Raw genomic sequence first — 22,566 nt, forward strand, 5'->3', positions numbered from 1 at the left:
ATTCTTGCACAAAATAGGACAGAGTTGCTAATCCACTCTCCACAGATGCCGCAGCCGCACCTTGCAGATTGTCAAAGAGGAGTGACAGATGTGCAGTGCCCATCAGCCCCCAAAGATGCTCTATGGGATTCTGAACTAATGGCTTCTAGAAGAGTCATTATTGATCAAGCAAAGTTTCCAACTCAGGGAAGGTGATGGCTTAAGGAAAACACATTGTTTCATAACAGAAATGGCTTGAACTGATTTGCTCTTAACACGGAACCTAATTATCTCAATTCAAAAAAATGTGTATGGAGAATCTGCTACAAGCCAGGGCCTATGGGTCTATGCCAGGGACCACAGCATCCAGGAGACAACAAAATGCTGTCTTTATTCTCTGAGCTCTCTCACTCATTGTAGTGAAATAATGATTTACACTAAAGTCCATTGATGTAGAAAGAGGAAAATGGCTCTGTCTTTGGAAGACTATTTAAAATATTATGGGCTATATTTGACATTTGCCATAAAAAAAACAAACAGAGGGGATCCCTGGGTGGCTCAGCAGTTTAGCACCTGCCTTCGGCCCAGGGCGTGATCCTGGGGCCCCGGGATCGAGTCCCACATCGGGGTCCCTGCTTGGGGCTTGCTTCTCCCTTTGCCTATGTCTCTGCCTCTGTGTGTGTATGTGTGTGTCTCTCATGAGTAAATAAATAAAATATTTTTTTAAAAAAAGAAAAATAGCCATAATCAGAAACTACTTTATATTCTTTTGTACCGTGATTATGGAATAGGGTCAAATTCTGCATCATAAGAGCAAGAAAGGATATAGTGGCGAAGATGTATTAAAACAGCTTCCCATCCATACTAGTTCCAGACTTTGTACTCTGTAACCTGGATCTTGAGTTAATGCATCTAAAATCCATCTCTTATTCCAATTTGACCTCTTCTCTGATCTATCTGCTTTCCAATCCTTAATGTCCCCTTCTACTCCGGACCACTTTTAGATTTCTGGTCACTTATTTCAAACCTTGAAAACAAGCAGATTCCTAAACTGCTCAGTTGCCAGACCACAGGCAAAACTCTTGCCTGATTTTCTACCTAAATCCTGCCAAGAGAACTATGCCATATTGCTGCAAGAATCACAGAATGATAGTCATAGAGATAGTGAAGTGGAATAGGGCACATTTGGAGACTGATCTGGCTTTGGGTTTGCTCTGCTGGACAGCCTCACATTTTCTGAATAACTGAAATCTGAGCTCTGAGTATAGGAATGATTTTGCTTAGATCTCTAAAAGAAATCATATGCAAGTGCACATGGTAGAAACTCATTCATTAAATCAAATTTAATTAAGATATTCTGAAAGATAACTGAACAAAATGGCTAAAGTAATTCGTTTACTTTCACTCTGAAAACCTATTTGAGAGCCTTCTACACAGTTCCCAAATCAAGAAAAAATATTTGGCATATGTGATAGGTATAGGCATAGACAGGCATGAATAGATAGGTCGGCAGGTAAGTAAGAAAGTGGGTAGATAAGTAGATAGATGATAGATTATTGACAGATAGATGATAAATAGCTGGATAGATAGATAGATAGATAGATAGATAGATAGATAGATAGATAGATAAAATAGAAACTGAGCTCCCATAGGAAGTCATGAATATCAGCCAAGCGGATATCCAATCTATCTGAGGGAATCCTCAGCTTAGGCTGTCTGAAAAAAGTGAGATGATGGATCACTAAGATCTTTTAAAGGCAGGTCTAATCTCCTATATTGTTTTTGGCAGTGAAAACACCAGGCTTTTTGAGATTAGTAAGAGAGCAAAACAATGGCCTGAAGTCCAAGGTCACTAAAAAGATGGTGAGTTAAAATTAATCACATCAATGGTTTGTTCAGGAACTTCCAAATGGATGTACATACAAGTGGTGACAGTCTCAAGATTTGCTCTTTTAAATGGACATTGCTTAACAGTATCTAAGCCCATTACAATGAATACTTAGCTTATTTTTCTGTCTTAACCATTTGCATCTCTATGTTCTCCCAGAGAAGGGAATCTGGTGGCCCTAAAGACAACATGTTTTAGATCTTTTGTGTTTGAAGAAGGTGTGGAGGGACAGAGGGAACTGGTGTTTACTGAATTTCTCCTATGTACCAGATATTTTATATATACTAACAAATTTAATATTTACCAGTAGCCAGCTTTATATAATATACTAATTTTAAGATAAGAAACGAAACTCAGAGAAGTAGGGATTTAGAACCAGGCATGTCTGATTCTGAGGACTCTGTTCTTACCAATCTACTGCCTGCTAGAAAACTTGAGGTTCAAAGGAAAGGATAAGGAGAATTACAAGGAGAATGAAAGTAGAAAGCTGCAGTTACACTCCACCTATGTCAGACCTTATGGTTCAAATTAAGAGCAGCAAGAGATAGCTTGCCTGGCCTGTAGTGGACTGCAGGCATCAGGCAGACATGTGAAATCCTGACATGGAACAGCCTTAGTGATAAATGAGTTTAGGATCTTTATCTTAGAGTTAAGGAAACCAATGTTCAGAATGAGAAAGCCCCTTGTCCCAGCTCATATTTGATTTTTGACACCTGATCAGCATCACAGCCAAACTTAGAACCCATAAGCCTTGATTCTCCATTCAAAACTCTTTCCAAATTAACAAGGCAGGAAACCACAAATGTTGGAGAGGGTGTGGAGAAAGGGGAACCCTCCTGCACTGTTGGTGGGAATGTGAACTGGTGCAGCCACTCTGGAAAACTGTGTGAAGGTTCCTCAAAGAGTTAAAAATAGATCTGCCCTATGACCCAGCAATTGCGCTGCTGGGGATTTACCCCAAAGATACAGATGCAGTGAAACGCCGGGACACCTGCATCGGACGCTGATGTTTCTAGCAGCAATGTCCACAATAGCTAAACTGTGGAAGGAGCCTCGGTGTCCATAGAAAGATGAATGGATAAAGAAGATGTGGTTTATGTATACAATGGAATATTCCTCAGCCACTAGAAATGACAAATACCCACCATTTGCTTCGATGTGGATGGAACTGGAGGGTATTATGCTGAGTGAAGTAAGTCAGTCGGAGAAGGACAAACATTTTATGGTCTCATTCATTTGGGGAATATAAAAAATAATGAAAGGGAATAAAGGGGAAAGGAGGAAAAATGAGTGGTAAATATCAGAAAGGGAGACAGAACATGAGAGACACCTAACTCTGGGAAATGAACAAGGGGTGGTGGAAAGGGGGGTGGGCAGGGGGTGGGGGTGACTGGGTGACGGGCACTGAGGGGGGCACTTGATGGGATGAGCACTGGGTATTATTCTATATGTTGGTGAATTGAACACCAATAAAAAATAAATTTATATTAAAAAAACTCTTTCCATTATCCCCTTCAATCTTTTCAAGAAGAAATTCCCAGACATGAGATCTGCATTCACTTTTTATGGAGATGAAAATCACCTGCACAAGAAGAGATTTGAATCTGAAACTGGAGATGACTCAGAAATCTTAATAGCTCTACAGAGTTATGGGTCCTATGAAAAGGCTCTTTCTTATTATAATAAAGTATGAATTCAAGTTGCTACCAACCAAGAGGAAATAGAATTACTCTTAGCCCCCATATTATCAGCTCTTTTGCATAGGAACATGGATTAGGATAGCATACTTACTTGCTGTGTTGCCTTAAGCCACTAAACTTCTCTGAGCTACATTTTAATCATCTCTAAAATGAAGACATAATATAGAAGTTCCTCATTATCACAATTTTATTATCTGAGTCTGCACAATAATACAGGAAAGCAAAAGCCATCATAACATGAAAATATTCTCTAATGATCTAATGAGTTGATCATGTACAAAATTAGTCTGCTCTCTACATCCCTTCAGTCTTAAGATTCGTATCTATCTCTAACCATTAAGTCAATGTCTTTGATCATTAGTCTATAAATATAACACAAGTTCTTTGCCAAGAAAAACTATAAATCTTGGGAAAGTTTCAAAATTTCAAGCGATAAATGGGAGTAGTGCTGCCAAATAGTGCAAATCACCCAAAAAGCCACCACCATGAAGGGTCTGGCCTAGTTGGGTAGCTCAAAATAACAGGAGACAGAAAGAGAAAAGGCCAAGTTGATGACAAGCCAGGCATTTCGAAGAAGAAAAGTTCCAATATCAAAATAATAAAAAGGTCCTTGGGAAAACTGATAAAACCCCAAATATCTCTAAAAAGTAAAACTTTTTGATCAGGCCTTAAAAGTCAATTAAACATGAAGGGATGCTGCATTATCCTTTCGTATAGTCTTGCCAGAAATAATGTTTAAAAAAAAAAACTTCACCATTTTCAATAATTAGCCCTAGTTGTCATCATAACCTAAATTATTATATTTATACAAAAACATTATTTATATTACTTTAACTCCATCTTTCTCAAGATAAAGTCTCGATGGAAACTTTTTCTCCTTATACACTATGAAATTCTTGTTGCAGCTTTAAGTGGATTCCTTTGTAGTAAGTAATTATCCTTGCACAATAAGAGTCTTTTATCTATATCACTTGATATTGTTATAGGGAACAAATGAGATAACACATGCAAATGCACTTTGGGAATTCCAAAGTTACTATATTAATGCTAGAATTTACTTTGTGTCCAAAAAAATGTTTTGTTTACTGTGTGCAAGTTACTTCCACACACATTATTTATTTTATTCCCATAACAAACCCTTGGAGATAGGTATATATCATCTCCCAACTATAAATTAGGAAAATGAAGAAACCTGCTCAAGGTCGCATAGCTGTTAGGTGGCTCAGCTAAACTGAGAGTCTAATTGACTCTAAATTGACTGTCCCCAAATCCAGAGCATTCATTCTATTCCTTTGAACCACATAAAGCCACTATTTTATAGTGAAACAATGGTTGAACATCTGTATTTCATTTGGTTCCACCTAACACATTCATTCGAGAATTATTTACTGACTATCTCTCTACTCCCCATCAGACATTAGTCTAAATTCTGGGGACATTGTGGTGATCCGTGCAAAGTCCCTGCTCACATGGAGGTTATGATCTAGTGGAGTGCATTAGATGGAAAACAAGCAAATAATTTTTAACAAGTGGGACAAATATCTTACTGTGTTATGTGACATGCAAGGAATTAATAACAAGTAACATTAAAAAAAAGTATTTTCTAGGATGCCTGGTGGCTTAGTGGATTAAGTGTCTGCCTTTGGCTCAGGCCATGATCCCAGAATCCCAGGTTTGAGCCCTGCATTGGGCTCCCAGCTCCGTGAGGAGTCTGCTTCTCCCTCAGCCCCTCTACCCCACAATCCCCCACACTTGTTCACACACTCTCTCTCAAATGAAAAATAAAAAATCTTTTTTTTAAAAAAAGTATTTTCTGTGGATCAGATAGAAAGCGAAAACCTCCCAGCTTGGTCTTTACTTTGCATAGACCAACTCACCTAACTCTCAACACTACTCTGGAGCAGAGAATATCATAACTCTCATTTTTCAGATGAGAACACTGAAGCACAGAGAAGTTATGTCGCTTGCCCTGAGTTCTACAGCTGGAAGAAAAGCCAAGCTCCAAGCCTAGGCTATCAGCTCCCAGAAGTACTCATAAGCACTATGCTGTATAACAGGCTGATGTGATAAAAAGTAACTAGATAGCTAATACGTAATTAGGACTGCTTCTCAACATTCCTTTCTTTATTAGTAACAGTCTCACATTCAGAGTCTTCCTACACCTGTCTGAAATATAATGGATCATCTCAAATAAGTTCTTCTAATTCTTCTGCTAAATAGGAAAAAAAAAATTGGGAATTGGAGCACACGGGCCAAGAAAAATTTCACCCAAAGTGGGCACAAGTGCTTAGATTCTCATCATCTCCAAGTGGCCCCCTGCAAGACTCTTGTCTATTCACAGGCCCAAAGTACTGCTAGTCTTTAGAACAATCGTTGACCTCTCAATAATACTGGAACTACACCATGCAGCCCTGTGGCTACTGCTTCCAGGAAAGTGGAAAACTGGAAAGAAGTGCTGGATGGCCTGATAATAGCCAACTTCAGGATGATTTCATCTCTCCGGTTGCCTCTTTACTTACGATTCAGCTGTGATCCTTGCTCATCCCTAGATCCGAAGATCAGAGGAAATGATGATCGTATTTCCAATTAGAACAAATAGTAGCTATCTTGAGCTGTATCATTAATCCTTTCAGAGACATTTGTATTGTGTTACTTATTCTGTAGCCTAATGAGGCATAAAAGAAGAATTTCTTTCCTTTTCCTGTCTCTAAATGTAGGTCCAAATAATTGCTCCTGCTGCTGAAGACTAAGGTTAATTTGAAGTAAAGACTGAGCTGGGAGGTTTTCACTTGTCTAAGCAATGGAATCAAATGTGTATAGTCACTGTCATAAAACTGTCACCTGGTGACTTTCTGCAGTTGAAGCCTCAGTTCTGTAATGCCTTCAGTTGGTATGTGTTTGCTTTCTATGAACGTTATGCCAAGAATATTCCATCATCAGGGACCAAAGTTTTTTTTTTTTTCATTAAAACTGTTTAACATAGCAATTTTAGTATTTATGAAATAGTTCACTTATTGAATAACAAATGTAGCAAACATTTCATTAAGGCAGGAGATGCTAGGGAATTATCTCTACCTTTGAAGGGTTTAGGAAGGAATAGGGAAGCAATGATGGTGGTTTCCTTAGGTATGGGGAAATACATATTGATACCTTGGTATGAAGGACAATCTATTTTGGGGGGAACACACACAAGAGATTCTTATGCACTGCTCCCCTCACTCTGTAAGTGTATTAAAAATTTACTTATAATAAGAATCAGCTGGAATGCTTATTAAACAGAGATTCCTGGGCCCTTTTACTGGAGAGTCAGATTCAGGAGGTCTGGGGTAGAACCCACAAATATGTATATTTAAGAAACATCCAGGTGATTCTTAACATTGTGCCTATTTGGGGAATGGAGCTTTAGAAACACTTTTAAAACTAGTCCTAAATTTTAAAGCATTTGTACTACTTATTCTTTAGCTGCTACTTTGTAACCTTTAAACTAATTCTCAACATTTGACGGAAAAATATTCATTTTTTTCTAGAAGCTTATTAAATAGGTAAAAATTTCCAAAACTTGTTTGTTTTCCTCATCTAATCTCTACATACATTAAAAACAAAGGGATACAACTAACCAAGTGGGAAGTAAAACTCGCTCAAGTATGTTATAATTTCACTACTCTTTTTTCCCCAACTGAAAGGAAATTTTTTTTTTCCTCTTCTGTTCAGGACAGAATTAGAAACGAACCCTTTCATTAGCATTCTCAGACACAGAAGCAGTTTCTGGGCAGTTGCTAGATACTTTAGCAAATTACTCTGCCAAGCTCCGTAGGGACTCTCTCAGGTGGTTTGTTATGTCTGCAACCAAATTCTTGATATTGGATCAAGCTGTAAAATGCAAAAGTGAAAGAATATGTTTATCAAAAGTAACTGAGTAAAAATATAACCCAGATTTGTATTAGAAAGGTGTCTAATATCAAGAAGTAAATGCTACCAAGTTGGATGAAGGCAGCTCTCAGACAAATTGTATGCTTGGAGGAATGTGGTAGATCCCTCCTAACTTCTTCCTCAGCTCACTTTGTCCTCAATGACAACTCAAGAATTCAGAGTCCCTGTTGCATACTCACCTACTTTCTACTCTTAGAAAGGCATCATATAATTTATTTACCTTACAGATATCTGTCTGAAAACCATTGCCATATAAAAGAAATAACTCTATGGTTATTATCAAAAAGAAGTAAGAAGTTTTGACAAGGAAGTACAGAAAAAGTTCTGGAGAACTGTAGGTAGGAATGTAAGTTGGTACAGTCACTATAGAAAAGAGTATGGAGGTTCCTCAAAAAATTAGAACTAGAACTATCCTATGCTCCAGCAATTTCATTTCTAGATATTTATTGGAAGAAAAGACAAACACTAATTCAAAAAGACGTAGGCACCTCTATGCTCATCACAGATTATTTACAATAGTCATGACATGGAAACAACCAAAACGTCCATTGATAGATGAATGGATAAAGAAGATGTGTTGTGAATGTGTGTGTATGTCATATACACACACAATTAAATATTACTCATCTATAAAAACGAATGAAGTCTTGCCATTTGCAACAACATGGATGGACCAAGACGATATAATGCTAAGTGAAATGTCAGAGAAAGACAAATACCCTATGATTTCACTTATTCCTGAAATCTGAAAAATAAAACAAGTAAACAAAACAGGTACAGAAACAGACTCATAGATACAGAAAACAAACTGATGGTTGCCAGAGGGCATGGGAATGGGATGATGAACAAAGGGGATTAAGGGGGATTAAGGGGTACAATTTTCCAGGCATAAAATAAATAAAACATGGGGGAAAAAAGTATGTAACAAAAAATATAGTCAGCATTATTGTAACAACTTTGTATGGTGACAGATGGTAACTAGAGTATTGTAGTAACCATTACATAATGTATATAAATATCAAATCACTGTTATACACCTGAAACTAACACAACATTGTATATCAATTATCCTTCAGTTAAAAAAAGAAATAATTCTAGTTGTGGTTATAGAAATGTCAAGAATCATAAAGCAGGCTGTGGGAATTTTGTTGTTTTGTCCTATAAGGGAGAGGCATCCCATATGCTGATATCAAACAACACAAGCTAGGAATGTAATTACAACTAGATAAGCAATCATATTCCTATGAAGACTTGAGGGGCTAGCAATTATATTTATCAAATTATAGAGCTACTGTTAATTTTGTACAAGTGTAAATTAACAACCCTTTTATAATAGAGTTATAGATATCCAATTAATACATAATAAAGTTGAAAATAATTAATATTCAAGCCAAAATAGGTGAAATCTACTTCTACCTCCTTATGGTATAGTTCATATACTGAGGACATAAATTTTGTGGTCTCTCTACTCCCATATCCTTGCAGAGGCTCAGAAAAAACAAGATCACAAGGAGGTAGTCCATGAGTTTGACCTTGAAGACTTGAAGATTAGTTTGAGGATGAGAACTGGAGAAAATTTCATGAATAAATGCAAAAAATCTGGGAAGGTAGAGTTCATTCCTAAGAAGAATGCTTGGAAAGAAAGAAAAGGGGAAGGAAGAAAGAGGCAAGGAAAGTAAGATAGTGTTGATGGCAGAAAGTTCCATAAAAGGAAAGAAAATACTCAATTCTAGTTTATTTTTATGACTATATAAAGCATCTCCATCTTCACAAACTTTCAGTTAACCATCCAAGACTTACTCTACCAATATATCACATGGGAATGTCTTAATTTTCATAGTTTTGGTGGAAATAGGATAAAGAAAATGCATCACTGTGTATACTATGGAATGAGACAACATCCATGGTAAAATAGGATAATACAGACACTGAACTCATTAATCAGAAGCAAGATAGGAGCACCAGAGGAGATCAAGATGATGTAGACATAAGTCCCCCAACATTACCACCCAATCATATAGATGTGTGTGCAGAATCTCTGCTATTGTTCAGTTGGATAGGGTTTTAACACACTTCATTTGAAACTAAAAGATAAACTCACATCCGGATTACACGTGTAATATATAGTACATATAAGAATGCTTTAGAAATAAAATATATATTTATTTAAATCTTGTACAAATATGAGATGTAATATAGGCATTAGTATGTGTATTCTGATGATACCATTTGGTCATTATTAATTTACTCTAAGTTCTCTTTAGTGCTTTGAATTCTACTAGGCAGTAGAATGGATAGAGCAATGGAAATTAAGGAGGAGGACAAAAGAAACTTCATATCTAATCATAAGTATTATAAAGCATACCCTTATACCCCAACTTCCTACTTTGATCCTAAAGTAAAAATTCTTGCCATAATATTAAAATGAACCAAATATGCACGACCCAAGTGCTATCTCATTGTCTTTATTCATATCCCTGCCCATGAGGAGTAAATTGTGTTACAACCTTGAGATAAGCACACACTGGTCAGGACCAGTCTGTAGACCTGTCTGTGTCAATCACCATTAACAGGCTCAACCAATATGGGGCAACAGTTCTGGGCAAGCGAACCTACTTGGCAGACCCAAATTCCCCTTTAACTATGTTCTTCCAACTGGGGTAAAAGTAGTAGGAAGCCCAGTTATGGCCATGGATCCAAGTAACTTTTCTGCAAACTGTTTACTAAAAATAAAGCTTTGATCAGTGTCCATTTTATTCCTAGCAAATTTTCTCAAATGACTCCAAACTCATACTAGGGGCAGGAGATTCAGGATTAATTATCACCCTCCAACTTCAACAGTATAATCTATTTCCAGTGATAATTATACTATAACTAAAACAGAAATAATCAGGTAATTGATAGTGATTGCCTTGCAGCTATGTCTTGGATGCCATTTCTAAAAAGGAAGCCAATTTTATAAAAATGCATGTTAAATGCTGCACACAATTGATTCTGTATGTCATTAAGCCAAGGAGGATATTACTTAGGGGGTTATTCATTTTTATTTTGCTTTAATGACTGTTAAGAACCTCTAAATCACTTACAAGAATTAACACAATTAGCTTTGTGTGGAACTACGAAGTTGGACCTCATTGCACTCTTTCAGTTTCTGGTATGTTCCTCCTTTACTAGATTTTACTTTGATAAAACACAAGTCAGAACAGCACTTTATTTGGCTCCCTTTCTTCACATATTGTGCATATTCCTGTTGAATTTTAGTTTCCCTTTCAGATTTTCTGAGCAAGAAAAGAAATTGTAACCCTTCAACATATTTCATGAGGCTGAAATATTTTGACAGATTGTGACTATGGAAAGACTTTTCACTTTACACTTCCGTATTTCACCTAAAGTTTAGAGCTGAACTTCTCTTTTATTGAGTGTTCCAATTGATAACCAAAAAAAGCTGGATCATGGAGTATTTTAGTTAATAGCAACAATTTGATTGTATGTAATTCTATGAATAGCTTCAAAATATTTCAAATATCTGGCATATCTATTTAAAATATTTTTCTAATGGGACACCTGGGGAGTTCAGTCGATTGAATGTCTGACTCTTGGTTTTGGCTTAGGCCACAATCTCAGGGTCTTGAGATCAAGCCCCATGTCGGGCTCCACATTGGTGTGGAGCCTGCTTAAGATTCTCTCTCTTCCTCTCCGTCTGCCCCTTCCCCACCTCAAATAAATAAACAATCTTCAAAGAAGAAAACTATGAGACCCTGGCATAAGCAAGGAATAGCAATGTAAATAAGGAATATTGGTAGTCTTTGGGTTTTGGTATCAAACCTACCACCCACCAAAAGCAACTATAAGTGGTGGACAAAATACATAAATTAACTGTTTGCAGACATTGCTTAATGATCAACACAGGGCTCTGGGCATTGAAAGAAAGGAGAGTACCACATTTATTCTCACTTTCTCCCTAAGAACATTTTCTAAACCATGGCACAGAGAAATAGAGCCCCAAAAGAAGAGTATTCTTGCTGGGCTAGATAAACAGAACTTAAAGTTTGGGTCTGCCAATATACTGGGGCTTGGACATAGGTTATTACATAGGAAGGATCCACACGTACCAGAATCTATCTAGACATTCCCCTAGGAGTCTTGGCTAATTCCTAAACTGCATGTTTACAAGGTAAGTGTCCAAAAAGCCTGGCAGAGAAAAACCACTGGGAGACTGGAGAGCTCTGAAGAAATTTCAGAGGGTGCAGAGTTTTGAGAAAATGTTGGATTTCAGGCCCAACTGTGTAAAGAGACCTCTCAAAACATCTCGGGCTTTCAGTTGAGACCATGGAAAACCAGTCTCCAGGAGTAATGACTCTGCACCAGGAATGAAGGCTGCTCTATAAAAAGTACCACTGGAATCTTGAAAAGAATTACACTGAATATATAGATAGCTGTGGATAGTATAGACATTTTAATAATATTAATTATTCTGATTAATGTGGGATATCTTTCCATTTATTCATGTCTTCCTCAATTTCTTTCATCATAGTCCTATAGTTTTCAGTTTAAAGATCATTCACCTCCTTGGTTAAGATTATTGCTAAATATTTTATTGATTTTTATTCTATTGTAGATGAGATTTTTTTCTTTTCTTTTTTAAAATTTTATTTAAATTCAAGTTATTTTGCATATAGTGTAGTATTATTTTCAGGGGTAGAATTTAGCAATTCATTAGTTGCAGATAATACCCAGTGCTTTTTCACTATTCCAATGGTATTTTTCACAAATATAGATAAAAATATCTTATAATGTATATGGAACCACATAAGATCCAAAGAGCCAAAACAATTCTGAGAATAAAGAACAAAGCTGGAGGCATCATACTTCCTGACTGCAAACTATACTATACAGGAATAGTAACCAAAAAAAGATGATACTGGAATAAAATAGATAGAGATCTATGGAACAAAATCAAGAGCCCAGAAATACATACATGTATTTGTGGTCAACTAATATCTGACAAGAGAGCCAAGAATATTCAATGAGGAAAGAATAGTCTCTTCAATAGTGTTGGAAACCTGGTTAATCACATGCAGAAGAATGCAATTGGACTGTTATCTCACACCACTCACAAAAATCAACTCAAAATGGATTAAAGACTTAAATGAGTTATAAAGACTCAAAATGCATTAAGGACCTGAAATCAAAATACTCCTAGAAGAAAACCTAGGTGAAAGTTTCCTTGATGTTAGCCTTGGCAATAATTTTTTGGCTATGGCAGCAAAAGCACAAACAACAAAGGCAAAAATAAATAGGCGGGACTACGTCAAACTAAAAGGCTTCTGCACAGCGAAAGAAACAAAGAAATGAAAAGATAACTACAGAATGGGAGAAAATATTTGCAAATCATATATCTGATAAGAGTTAAAAATACAAATATATAAGGAATTTATACAACTCAACAACAAAAAAGAAAAACCTGATTTAAATATGGGCAGAGGAACTAAATAGACATTCTTCCAAAGACACAGAAATGGCCAATTCGTAGATGAGAAGGTGCTCAACATCACTAGTCATCAGGGAAACTAAAGTCAAAACCACAATGAGAAATCACCTCACACCTCTTAGACTGGCTAGCACCAAAAGAACAAGAGATAACAAGTGTTGGCGAAGATGTGGAGGAAAGAGAATCCTTGTGCACTGTTGGTGGAAATGTAAATTGGTACAGCCACTTTGGAAAAACAGTATGGGAGTTCCTCAAAAGATTAAAAATAGAACTACTATATATATGATCCAGCAATTCCACTTCTGGATATATATCAAAAAGAAATGAAAATCATATATCTCTGAGATCCTATCTCAAAGATATAAATGCACTCCTGTATTCATTGCAACACTATTCACAATAGCCAAGATATGGAAGCAATCTGAGTGTCCATGAGTGGATAAAGAAAATGTGGTGCGTGTGTGTATGTGTGTGTGTGTGTATGTATGAAACATTACTCAGCCATAAGAAAAAAGAATATCCTTCTGTTTGCAACCTCATGGATGAAACTTGAAGATACTTTGCTAAGCAAAATAGGTCAGACGGAAAGACAAATACCATATGATGTTACTTGTATGTGGAATCTGAAAAATCTGAACTCATAGAAACAGACAGTAGAAGAAATGGTTACCAGGGGCTGGAGGATTGGAGAAATGTACCATTGGTCAAACAGTACAAACTTCTAGTTATAAGTCAAATAAATTCTGGGGATTCAAGGGACAGCATTGTAATTACAGCTAACGATACAGTATTATATAATTGAAAGTCACTGTGAGAGTAAATCTTAAATGTTCTCATCACAAAAAAGAAATAGTAATTATATGATGTGCTTAAGGTGTTAGCTAATGCTAGGGTGATAATCATTGTGATATATATATATATCATATACACACACATACATACATATAATATATATATTCATACATACATACATATTCAGGAGGTTGTACACCTTAAACTTACAATGTTAAATGTTATATGTCAATTATATCTAAAATAAAGTTTAAAAGAAAGGAGAAAGGGCTACTCTCTAAGAATAAGAGCACAAGTACAACAGTTTCAACCTAATGAAGCCTAAAGCAACTCTCAGCAGAATCAGCATAACCTCCAATTATTAAAATGCTTAACAAAACAAAACATAACTCTCTTTAGGGGATGATACCACAATGTATTAGGCTTTACAATTTATCATACACAATGTGCAGAAGGCAAAATAAAAATTTACTAGGCAAGTGAAGGTGGAGGAAACTGTAAATATTAATCAAGAAAGAAAGTAATCAATGGGAGAGACTCAGGTATTACAGACTTTAGAATTAGCAGAAAAAGTGTTCAAATAACTCTGATTAATATGTTAAATGATAGAAAGGATGGGTATAGGTAAAAAGTTAAAATATTACAGTGGTGTATTAGAAAAAGATGATTCAGATCAGCATTGAAGATTTTAAAACATAATAAATTAAAAATTCATTGGGTAATTAAAGAGAAGACTGAAAACAGTGCAACACAGGATTGGTGAATTAGGAAACTGTTCAATAAAAAAATAAAATATCCAAACTAAAGAGCTGAACCAGAAGAATGCATGAGACGTATTTAAGACATACTCAGAAGGTCTAACACATGTGCAACCGGAGTTCCAGAAAAAGAGAATAAAATGTCTCGTTCAAGTGAAAGTTGGCTAAAAATTCTCCAACTCTGACAAAAGACAATATCACACAAATTCAAGATATTTACCAAACTCCTGTAGGTTTTTAAATAAATAAGCAAAAAATCTAGGCAGAATATAGTCAAAATACTTTAGTTCACTGACAAAAGAGTGAATATTAAAATCAACAGAAGGAAAAAAGCATATTTTCTTCAAAGGAACAATAAAAATAGCTGACTTTTGAATAGAAACTATGGAAATTTCTTTAAGGAGCTGAAGAATTTCTACAAACTTCAAAATACATTGTTTTCATTATAATCATTTGTTAGTAACAAAATGAAATATATCAATAAAATGGAGCCAGTCCAATATATTGACCATATGCCATATATGTCAGAATCTGGTCTGCTAATTTCCAGTATCCATTTTACCCACATCAGAGACTCTTACTTAAATCAGCAGGTTCTCACAACAAACATTTTGTGGCATGTAGTCTGAGATTAACAAGGAAGAAATGGAATGTGCAGTTGTAGTTGCATTCTGTAAACCATAAGCATTGATTCTGTACCCAATGTTGGCAAAATATCAGAAGTAGATCCTTTTAAATATAAATACAGGGCTGGTCTTCATCAGTTCTTAAATTCCGGGGAGCTAATACAAATCAAAGAAAGAATAGTCAAGGATGATTGTGGAATTCTATCTCCCAAACTTCCTATTCATGTGTCCTTTTTTGTGATTTGTATTATAACTGATGCTGCCATAAGTGCTATGGAAACAAATATTAAGGAGACATATTCCATTCTCAAAAGCTTACAGTCTAATAGTAGAAGAAGGAAACAAAATAACTGACAAATGCAATAAAGTGTTGTGGGTGACATAATAGAAATCTAGAAGATTGCAGTGTGGCACAAGGAAGAAAATGAGCGATTCATCCTGGGATGTGTCAGAAAAGTGTTCATAGGGGAGATGACATGAGCTCTAAATTTTGAAAGATAAGAGGCCATTTGCCAATGGCCATGAAAGAGAAAAGCATGTCATGTAGAAGAGTAGATAGGAAGGGCATGGGTTAGAAAAACAGTGTTACTAACTTGGGAGTGAATGTGACCCTGGGAGGTGAAGCATGGTTAAAAGGGATGCCAGGCAAGTTCACACATTATTAGGGACAGTCTATGCCATGTATAAAATATAGGCTCTTGTTTTCTGGCAAAAGCTGCTATTACACATAGTCCAAGTTCTCTTCAAATGAAAAATTAATTGTAGCCACGCTCTACTAGCACTGCACTAATATGGTGGTCATGTTACACATATGGCTGTTTAAATTTAAAAGTAATAAAATTGACAATTCATCTCCTGGGTTGCACTAGCCAAATTTGAAGCAATTGTGAGATACATGTAGCTAGTGGCTAGTGGACTTGACAGTGGCCTAACAAGTCTAAGTTTGTCTTCCACTCTAGCAAAGGGTCAGAACAGGAGTTCCAAATCAAAGATAATAGAATTTTGATTATCACAGTTATTCAAAATCCAGGCTGATAGAATCTCTGCCATCTTCAAAACAGAGCTTTGTAAATCATCCCAAACATCAAAATCCAGACAGGAGATTGGAGGAAGAGCCTGAAAGGTCACTAACAAAAAATTTTGGACCAGAACCACTGAAAACATCCTTTCCTCTAATATCTCATTGACTAGAACCTAGTCTCATGGACACAGAGTCTGGAAAATATAGGATAGCTGGAAACCAGCAAGAAAAGGAAACATATGTGAGATTAACCTGCAATATCTGTCACTCCTCCATCACTCAAAGTCTTCATTATTAACTTAAATTATTATACCTTGATACTCACTAGAATCATCTTCCCCTACAGTTTGTCCTTCTAGACATGCCCCTAGGCTCTGGATTTTACAGCAATTCTCTACCTTCTGCTTCACTGTCAATTATGGTTGTTTTTATTGTTGTTTTAGTTTCCACACTTTTATGTAGCCTAGATCAAATAAAAAATTCCTATTAGGAAAATTGATACACACACTTGTTATATAAAAAAAATTTTTTTTAACCCTTCTAAGCCAATTGGGTGCTATGTGCTTCTTCCTTAAAGTGCATTGGATTTATGTCTTCTTTTGTTCTCTCCATTTACAGGCTACTTCATTTACTTTATAAATTTATGATAGCTTTGAGATTGCTGGAAATCTTACTCCAGGTTAAGTTAGGTATTGTTCTTTACATCTCTGATTGTTATAAAAGGCTTATTTTTAAAGAACATCTATTTTTCTGGACAAGTAACTGTAGTGTAACATTTGCTCTACTCCACAGGGATTTTTATGTAATAAGTGCCATCTATGGCCAAGAGTGAAAGGACATTGTTTATGAACTAATTTTTGTTTTTTCAGAAATGCTGTTACATGTATAATATCCAGAGGCCTTCACCAAACGGGTAATCTAAAATGTTGCACAGGTTTAAATACCGTTCTCTGCATGGAGAGGGCATAGGATACTGAAAACATCTAACTAATATTTCTAAAAATAGCTCTTATTATTAACTTATTCATTAAGCACTTATTGACCATTTACTAAATGCCATGAACTATTCCAGACAAGGTCCTAGGTCATAGGACTGTAAATACCTGGCAAAGATCACAGGCCTCAGTTAACATAGGAGCTGACTGAAAAAGGCAAAAACTTCCTATTTAAGTATTAAAATAGATAAAAGAGGGGGCACCTGGGTGGCTCGGTGGTTGAGCATCTGCCTCCTTCTCTGTGTCTCTCATGAATAAATAAATAAGAATCTTTAAAAAAAAAACAGGTAGAAGACTTAAATGAACTAATAGTTTTACCTTGGCATATACCTTACACAAACCTATGGCTATGATTGGAAACAGACCTGGAGGTTTAAAAAAAATACAAAAACCACATAAGTACACAGGTACAATATTGATAAACCAAGTACACTTAAAATCATTGTCTTCAATAGATAGACACCTACATCTAAGTGAACAAAACCAATATACCCTTATCTCTTAGCTTGAACATATTTTGTGGCAAACTCATCCAAAGATAGTTCTATTCAAAAATCATGATCGTGCATAGAAGGCCCAAGTTCCATGGTTAAGGTAAACAATAACATTTACTCTAAAATTCTGGTGAGGAGTCACAAACTCAAGGTTGTGACTAGTTTCAAACCACTCTTTGAGCCATTGTCAGAGAGCACCAGAAATGCTTTCAAGGTATCAACATACCTTCTTGCATATCAAATAACTAACGTGCGGGAGGGCTCAGTGTTCAAGCATCTGTCTTTGGCTCAGGGTGTGATCCTGGGGTCCTGGGATCAAGTCCCACATCGGCTCCCTGTAGGGAACCTGCTTCTCCCTCTGCCTGTGTCTCTGCCTCTCTCAGTGTCTCTCATGAATAAAAAAAATAAAATCTTAAAAAAAATAACTAATGTGGGTAGGCTGATTTTTTTTCACTTTATTATGAAAAGCTTCATACATACAGAAAAGCTGAAAAATTTTACACTGACCACCCTCATCCCCACCACCTAGGTTCTATCATTCACATTTTATGATACCTGTTTTATCACATAAGCATCCCTCTATCCATTCATCAATCTTATTTCTTGATGGATTTCAAAGCAAACTGTAGACATCTGAACAGCATGTATATCATTAACAAGAGTTCAACATTTGTTTATAATTTTTCTTTTTTTTTTAAAGATTTTTTATTTATTTATTCAAGAGAGACACAGAGAGAGACACAGAGACACAGGCAGAGGGAGAAGCAAGCTCCATGCAGGGAGCCCCGACGTGGGACTCGATCCTGAGTCTCCAGGATCATGCCCTGGGCCGAAGGCAAGCTCTAAACCGCTGAGCCACCCGGGCTGCCCTAATTTTTCTTTTTATATTTATACACAATGAAATACACAAATTTTAAGTGTATGGTTAGTGAATTTTGACAAATGAATACACCTGCATAACCCGAAACCCTATTAAGACATAGAACATTATCATCACACATGAAAATTCTCTCATGCTCATTGCCAGATGATCCTTAAATTCAACCATTAGAGACAAACACTGTTCTGATATTATTCTACCATGGTTAAATTTTCTAGTTTTAACATTTCATGTAAATGACATCATGCATCACATAGACATATGCAATATATTTGATACAGTTTAAGACTCTTTACACTCAGCATAATTTTCTGAATTGCATTCATGTCTTATCATATACCAATAATTCACTCTTTTTTATACTAAGTGGCATTCAATATGTTGTATAAAGATACTCCACAGTTTATCCATTCTCATAGAGGTGGACACTTGGGCCAGTTTGGGGCTAATATGTATGAATAAAGCTGCTGTGGACATCCTCATATAACTTTTTCATTAACATATTTTTACGTCTGTTAGATAAATATCTAGGAGTTGAATTGTTGAGTCATAGAATAGGTTTATGATTAGTTCATAAGAAACTGCCAGACCTTTTCTGAAGTGACGGTAAAATTTTAGAATTCCACCAACAATATACAAGAGTTCCATTTGTTCCAAATTTTTACCAATATTTATAAATCTTAGCCATTCTGGAGTGTGTACAGTGGTATCTGTTTAGAATTTCAATTTGCATTACATCAAATGACATTGAACGTATTTTCACACTGCAATAGACCATTCATATATCCTCTTTTATGAAATGTCTTTTTACCATTTTACTTGGGGCTGGTTGTGTCTTTTATTGTTCAATTCTATGAGCTCTGTGCACATCTTGAACTTCAGCTCCTTGAGAAACATATTTTGTCATCACTTCCTCCAAGTCTTGTCATTTGCCAATTCATGTTCTTTTTTAAAAAATATATTTTTTAACTTTACTTTTTGAAAATAAGCTCTACACCCAACATGGAGCTTGAACTCACAACCTCAAGATCAAGAGTTGCATGCTTCACCAACTGAGCTAGCCAGATGCCCCTGCTGATTTATATTCTTAATGATGTTTTTTGACGGATAGAACTTTTTCATTTTGAGTAAGTCTAATTTATTGATATTTCTTTTATGGTTATTTCTTTCTATGACTGAGTTGAGGAGCCTTTATCTCACCTAAGTCATAAAGATATTCTATTTTTTCCTTAATGAGCTTTATATTTCTGTTATTTACATTTAAAGCTGCTTCTAATTAATTTTTTTGTATATGTTGTGAAGTTAGGAGCATAGCTCATTTTTCTAGTATAGCTTTCTAGTTATTCCAGCACCATTTGTTGAAATGGCTTTTCTTTTTGTGCTGGATAGTACCGGCAACTTCCTCAAAATTCAGGTAACATTGTGATTATAGATAATAATACTGTATTGAGCATTTTAAAATTTGAGAGTGTAAGCTCATGTTAAGTGTTATTACCACAATAGGTAAACACACACACACACACACACAAGAATAAAAACCATTTAGCCATATAAGTGGGTGGCCATTCCTAAGCTCTCTATTCTGCTCTACTGATTATCTGTAGATCTTCACGGTTCTACTATATACTTTTGATTACTGTAACTTTATGGTTACTCTGTCCCCTTGTTCCTTTCTTTGATCAACTTTGCACTTTTTTATCTAGGTTCTTATTGTCAAAATTTAGATAACTAATTTCAGATATCAGTATTAAAAACTGTAACTTCTACTCTGGACACTAGCTGCATCCCACAAATTTTGCTATGTGATGTTTTCACTGACATTCAGGTCAAGATATTTCCCATGAATTACTTAAGAGCATGTTATTTAATTTCCAAATATTTTGGCTTTTACATATATCTTATACGTATCTTCTTGGTACTGATTTCTAGCATAACTCCATTGTATTCAGAGAGCATACACAACATGATTTCAACATTTTAAAATGTGTGTATATTTTACAGCATCAAATAGGTCTTTTTAAACATACCATGTGCACTTGAGAGGAATGCATATTCTTCAGTTTTGTTGTAGTGTTCTATAAATACCAATTAGACTAAAGTGGGTAATACTGTTGTTCATGCCACCTAAACCTTTTGTTGCTTACTTCTTTTAAGAACTGCTCAGAGAAGAGTAGTAAAATCTAATCTGATTTGTGGAGTCTTCTTCTCCCTTTAATTCTGTTAATTCTGCTGCATATATTCTGGAATTCTGCATATTATTTTTATGTCTTTCTAATGAATTGACCCTTTATATTTATACTTCCCTTTCTATGTCTGGTAATTCTATTGGTGTTAAATTCTAATTTATCTAATATTAGTAAAGTACTCTGATCTCCTTTTACTTAAAATTAACTGTTTTTATTTTTTAAAGATTTTTATTTATCTGTTTATTCATGAGAGATACAGAGAGAGAGGCAGAGACATAGGCAGAGGGAGAAGGCTCTCTGCAGGAAGCCAGATGTGGGACTCTATCACAGATCCCAGGATGATGCTCTGAGCCAAAGGCAGACGCTCAACCGCTGAGCCACTAAGGCATTCCTGTGTCTTTGTGTTTAAGGCATCTCTTTAAGAAAGCAGATCATTGGGTCTTGCTTGTTTATATTTTCTGAGTATCTTTGCCTTTTTAATTGGGGTACTAGTTTATTAATATTTAATCTAATTATTGATTCTGTTGGACTTTTGTCTGTTATTTTATTATTTTTTTCTTTGTCCCTCTTTTTTTCTTTGTTTCCCTTTATCTGACTATTTTTGCTTATTTGAATACTTTTTAAGAATTCCATTTTAATTTATCTATTAGCTTGTAGCTAGAACTCTGTTTTTATTGACTCTTTCTTCTGTCATCTTCATTTTGCTGTTAAGCCCACCCAGTGAATTTTTTTATGTCAGATATTGTATTTTTCATTTGTGGAGTCTGAATTGAGTTTGTATTTATAGTCTCATTTTCTTTTCTGAGATTTGCAATCTCTCCATTCATTATGAGCATGTACTCTTATGCCTTATTGAATGTAATTATAGCTGTTTCATGAACTTTCTGGTAATTCCAATATCTAGGTCATCCACTGTCTTTTAAGAATAGATCACATCTTACTGGTTCATTTTGTGTCATGAAATGTTTAGTTGTATCATAGACATTGTGAATATTATGTTGAGGAGTCTCTGGATTCCATCCCTTTCTTCCAAACAGCACTGATATTTTCATTTTAGCAGGCAACTAATTTGATTAGACTGAAACTGCTAACTATGCCTTTGAGAGAGCAAATTCAAATCTCAGTTCAGTTCTTTTATTCTTTGCTGGGCTGATTATAGTCTGTTCTCCCACCCCATACACATGATTTATGAGTGGCCAGAAATTTTGGAATAGTTTATATAGGACTTGAGCTGATCCTCCCTAATGCCCCATCTTTCCCATTTTGAGATTCCTCGCTTACTTTCCAACAGTCATGATTGCCTTGAACTCCATCAAGATAAGAAAGATTTCCTATCTTCAAGATAGGAAAAAAATTTTGTTGGAGTTTTAGCCATCCTGCTTAAGTTCCCTACAAGCTTAAAAACAAAACAAAAATCATTAAAATGAGAAACATTACATTGATCTCTTCTTGTAAGCATCAACTTCCCTTCAGAATCTGCCTTCATTCATTCATCTATTAGATCCTTCAGGGAGTTGTTTTTTCCATTTTATCCAGAACTTATTGTTATCCACAGAAGGGTCATTCTAATAGAAGCATGGTTGCTCACATCATTTGAGGAACTCCAGGTAGATTTCTTTTTAATAATCATTTTAGCATATTAGCATTTCAGGCACACAATTCTAAATTGACTTCTACTTCCAATTTATGCCAAAGGCTATCTTGAGACATATGACTCTTGGGAGAAAGTGATTTAGGGACATTCTTATTGGATCTTCAAGTGCTACACCTGTATTAAACCCAATCATAAACAAGAAACCATCTGAATGATATTAGAAGGACTTTAC

This window comes from Canis aureus, chromosome 14 (assembly GCF_053574225.1).
Source record: "Canis aureus isolate CA01 chromosome 14, VMU_Caureus_v.1.0, whole genome shotgun sequence".
Taxonomy (NCBI): domain Eukaryota; kingdom Metazoa; phylum Chordata; class Mammalia; order Carnivora; family Canidae; genus Canis; species Canis aureus.